Raw genomic sequence first — 6000 nt, 5'->3', positions numbered from 1 at the left:
AAGAGAGAATTAGCTAAACACTTTGATGTTGACAACACATTAACATTAAACAAAAATGAAAAGTTTGTACCTGCGAATGTTTGGTCCTTCCTAAGTGCAATACGGTACGCAGATATGAAAGGATTGTTGAAAACCATTCAAATAATGTCTCGACAGATGAACGAGTTACGACATTATCAATTGAGAATATATTTAGCTATGTGCTTTTCAGTTTCTTTGTGGAATCCGTCTATGATACCCATTGACCCCAACGATCTGCTTTTATTAAGCAGAAAATATTACGAGACCTTAGGTTCTTCAAAAAGCGAACTAGCAAAATTAGAAAGTTATTTGTATTTCACAGTATTTCACTGGCCACTACATTCAAGACAAAACTGGGATAGTAGAATAAGTCCATATTCAGTATGGTCAAAAGCAGTTTCTGAATGGTTGCAAATGGATAGCAAACGATCATTTAAACAACGACGGAGTGATAAGATTTTCTTTTATCTTGGAAATAAGGAACAATATCCTGGTCTAATTAGAATTGAAGGTTCATCTTCTATTTCAAATCTTGCCAGATTTCAAGGGATAGTCAACGACAATGGTACAGAAATAAACCTAACTATACATTCTTTTCAATCAAAACAGGGCCACTCTTTAAAGATACCATTCTTTAAGAGATTGGGAAGAAATGTACTTTACAACAGAAGAACTGAAGTTGTTATAGGTATTGGACTACAGGGGCCAAGGGCAGATTGGCTCGAAAAACCAAGTTCGTTTCGAACGTTTTATAAATCCTCTTCGAAAAAGTATTCACAAAGGCAACATCACAGTATGGGAAACGCACCCGAGCGGTATTCTCACGGAAGAGATAGTTCCCAAAGAAATCAAGGAATAAATAATTTTAAAGAATGGCCGAGGAACACACAATCGAAGTCATCTTGTCAAAGATTACAACACTCCGCACCAGGCGAATATCCGAATCAATCACAAGAATTAAGGAACACACAGCCGATACCATCTTATCAAGAATCACAATATGATAATTTGACAACAGAAGCACATCCTTATAAATCACATGGACAGAAGAACACAGAACCGATGTTATCTGGTCAAAGATTACAACACTGGACAACAGGAGAGTCGTCTTATTTATCACAAGGAAAACAACCAAAATCAGGCGATTTACTACCAGAGCAAATAAAACATAGCCAATGGGAAAGGTTTTCATCAACTCCTACTAATATGGCTATGCAGAAACAGCAAGGAGAAAGCAAACATGCTGGAGGATCGGGTCAACATTTCAACAAGGCCGTTGGAAACCGATTTAACGTAGCACCAGCCAAACAAATAGGTAAGTTTAATAATCTAGAAAAAAAACCCCGATATCATTCAAATGCACAATATTTTATCATACCACTAAACCAAAATATTGATAAATAGTAAAATTACAAAAATACCGAATTCCAAGGGATATCCAAAATGGAAATTCGCTTGTAAAATGGCAAAATCAAAAGTTCAAAATCATATAAAGAATAGGAAACAACTGTCATATTCCTGACTTGGTAGAGTGTAAAGTAGATAAACACTTTTACATCATTTACATTTACAGACTACCATACGCTTTATATACTCCTAAGTAATATAACAAGATCTAAGTCGAGTTCTTACAAGGCATGACAAGATATTACAAAAAAAAAAATCAAAAAAAAGGGTCAATAGAAAAAAAATTTGAAAGACAAATGACAAGATTTCTTGCATTCAACATTAGCATGTTTTGAAGTTAAAACAGTGCTACGGTAGTCGCGATCATTCACGAATATCATAAACACAACAGATTAAAACTATAACGTGCAAACATCTCAAGACACCGTCTTCAAGAGAAGTTATACGTATGTACAGTATTAGTCTAGTTTATATTACTTCCCATTTTTCAACAGTAATCAATTAAAATAGATTTGAAAAACTTTAATGCGTCCGAAGTGCTCTGTGGAAACAAATTTCATCAGGATCGTTCAGCTCACTTGTTTGAAAGGCAAGTACCGACACAATTGAAAAGCTATATATATGAACAAAGGAACACAAAAGCCAATTTTTGCTTGAGAGAGTATCTTATCCTTTGTCCAATCGGTTGGCTTTTCTCAGCATTAGGATTTCATTAACAGCGATGTGCTTCTGTCACTAAACATTAAGCAGAGTTGTGAGGAGGAAAGCCTAAACTCGCTCCTTACTGATTTCACTTGATACTCTAAATTTTTGTTACCTTAATTTGTTTTTTCTGAACACTACTCGACAGACAAATGTTAATTCCATAAGAATCGACAAATGAAATAGCGGATTCGAAGAGAGGGTTTATGCCAATACAAAAAGAGAACATCTGTTCGTGTTAATGGTTTCCGTAATAAATTCTTCTATCAAGGAGATGGTCTTAAAGGATCACGATTACAGTTCATATGGGTAAATTTATGGTTTGTTTTAACATATCTAAATTCTGATTTGCTGGAACGTTCCTTTCGCTACAGAATTTGGAAAGTAGAAAATATAAAAACTTTCAAATATTAGCTATACCGTTATGATACAGTTTGAGTTTTGTAACTAAAATGACGTTAAAAAATAGTCTGATGTATGAACATTTCGGCTAAATTATCAAAGAGCGTAAAAAATAGGCTGATTTATGAACATTTCGGCTAAATAATCAAAGAGCATTAACAACGACCAAAATCGTTTTGTCATTGAATAGATGACACTAACTACAACAACTGTTGAAGCATCATATTATCGAATGACAATTATGTCGAATATACCGAGTTTTTTGATTTGCTAATCTACACTTTTAATTGTACCAATCAGGAAACTTTGGTTTGATGTTAAACAATTCTTTTTTGGGGGGGATGGGGAAGGGGGGGGGGGGTCTGGGAACTACAATTTATGATTTTCTCTTGATATTCACTCTTTCTTTCAACTAATGAAATTGAAAACATAACAAATTTAAACCGTATTTGTCTTATTTGTTTTATTGAATATACATAAGTTATCGCAATCATGTTTTTATTTAGCAAGACATGATCATTTCTGGTTATTAAATTCTCTGAAGTGTAAAATGTAGGTCCAGCTAACACGATACCTTAACTATAGGTCTGAATAATGACGTTATAACTTACAACGCTCAACTTAAGACCCCTTTTCCATGGTACGTAACTGTTAGAATATAAAGCACAATCATTATTTCTTGGTTTTTTGCCAAACTGAACTTTTATGAAGATTTTAAGTTCGGATTACATTATTCAAATTTGTGTTTTTATACTTTGTTATCGTCAAATAATGTTTGCGATTTATTCACTTTTCACTCTTTCAACAATGAATTGTTACAAAAATAATAATGTTAATATTTATACAAGGTATGGGTTATTGTTAAGGTCGTGCTGTAACCTATGAATGCTTTTGTCCATGTCCTTTTGTCTACTGTTGATAGTGGTCTCATTGAAATGCATACCACCTCTTTTTAGTTTCAGTATTGCCCATCAAGTTAATTGAAATAAAGACAAAATAAATTAGGTTTCAAATGTCAGTTCTTCATGACCGATTCTAGTTTTGACGCTTTCATTTTCCTCGCAAGACTTTAGATCGTGGCTTCATATATGGAAGATTATTCGAAAAGCGCATCAAGTATTTGATTGGAACCATATGTACATATTTGTTGACACTTTAATTGTCAATCAGTTAATTTTGTGTTAGTCTTTTGAGTTAACACTTTAAAAATAAATGTATGTACTGGTAGTTAAGTGGTTGTGTGGTCTATGTGCATATTTGTAAACATATGTAAACATATGATTTGGACTTTGTTCTATGGGTAATTTTGGGAAATTTAAAACATTCTCTTTTGACGTTTTAAGCACCTGGACCGCCATTACTGCCAACAGCAGAATGGAGACAACAAATGCAATTTCCACCACCCACTGATATACCTGTTAGACAACCAACACGTTATCGGCAACCAACTGATACACGAATGGCATTCTCACAAATAATTAGAAACAGATACAGCGGTCCAAATAGTGCAAGTCAGTATTCATCTCAAGGTAGAGGTTTTACATGGCAGCAACCGAGTACACCTCCCGTGGCTTTTACCAGTCCAAATCCAAGACATCAATCAAAATCAGCATCAGAAATGCAGCGATCTCAAAACACTTCCTATTTTTCACAGAACAAAGGCCAAGGCGATACTGGATCAATGTTTTTGCCCGATTATCTTAAAAAACCTTGAGGATAACTTTAACACAGAAAACAAAAGTTGAGATATATGGAACTAACTGATCACAAATAGTCACAATGGTATGAACCGACGTGTATGAAGAACCCTGTGAATTTTCCATAGTATGATACCGGTGTTTAATACATGTAATAGCCTTTTACATCACATTTGTGTATCTGTATGAATTGAAATTTAACAACTAATATGAACAAAACAGATTTAGACAGAATTCTTCATGTGACATGTTAGTGTCATTTAGGTGCAAAAAAATGTTGCTAAATCGCTGCATTTTATGGTATGGTCTTTAACGAATTAAAAAAAATATTTTAAGACTGTTAATCGTTACATGAATCATATACAAATGAGTTTTATGTATATGCAAGAGTATGATATTGCCTTATATGATTGTGAGTATGAATGTAACTCATGTAATATTTTAGCAGCGTGAACGGTTCCGATGGTTCTGCTCTAGTAAACTTCTCCAATGTTTCTGCAATTTTGATTTTTTTGTTTTTTAAAATTACCAACTGTAAGTTACTTTCAATCACAAATTCTTTCAAGGTGGTAAATTTGCTTCGAGTCAGTTTTAACTCCTTTATGGACATTCTTTGTTTTCAACTGTAAATTACACTTGTAGGTTTCAACAATAGCCAGATATTCCCTTGCCTAGAAATGATTTTATCAATTCTTCAAGATAAAAAAAGACCAAATTCTATGATTTCATTGGTCGATAGCACATTGTTATATTCTAATTCACGGTTATACAATTTTACATACGAAGCTATCTAAAGTTGTAATGTGCTCAGTTGAAACGAGAAGTATAGATTAAAGAGTTAAAAAAATTAGAGCTATGTTGGCTCCGATCTGTAAAACTTAATTTGTATCTAACAGAAAAGAACTTTTAAATACTTATTCGAGACACCAAAAGCTTGTCATTTCATTACGTCTTTGAATTCGACTTTGCATTATTGGACTTATATATGCCGTCAAAAATATTTTTCTGTAAACAAAAGCTGGAAATTATATCTCTACCGTTCACATTTATAAAGGATATTCTTTTCTCCTGCATTTAGGTAAATTAATATTTAAGTTTGAAAACATCAACACCCTCTTACATGATTTATGGGGAGCTTGGGAAATATCCCATATACGTGGACATAAAAACTAGATTGATTTCATTTTGGGGATATTAAACTCTGTTAAAGAGACAAAACTATCATAAAGTTTATATATAGGAGCACAAATCACAAGCTCTTTATTGAACAGGGTAGATGTAATAATATAGTTAGAAATAATATACTTTGTCTTCTATGTAATAAAAATGATATTGGCGATGAAATGCATTATATATTAGAATGTAAATACTTTCAAGAAATTTAAGTTTTATATGTATATTGATACTCTCAATATTTATATAATTTATATAATAGAATTTTAGCATAAAACAATATATAAACATTTGCCAAAAACCGTGATATTATTTATAAAAAACAAGTGTAAATATTTTTTATTTAAATGTTATTGTTGAATGATACAAATGTTTCTAAATATGTATTATACTAGTATTCTACATTAAGCTTTTAGAGACTTTTTTGTGTGCAGCTTGAGAATAAAAAAAATGTACCTTTATCTTATGTTTAAATATGTTTATATTGAAAAAAATGTATGTTTTCTTTCGTTGTACCATTATTCTAAAATTGAAAACTTAACAATTAAGCAGTGTCCCTATAATGCGTGTGAATTTCTGAAGTATATAAAATGTACAC

This window comes from Mytilus trossulus, chromosome 8, assembly GCF_036588685.1.
Source record: "Mytilus trossulus isolate FHL-02 chromosome 8, PNRI_Mtr1.1.1.hap1, whole genome shotgun sequence".
NCBI lineage: Eukaryota > Metazoa > Mollusca > Bivalvia > Mytilida > Mytilidae > Mytilus > Mytilus trossulus.
Note: the sequence above shows the minus strand (reverse complement) of the source record.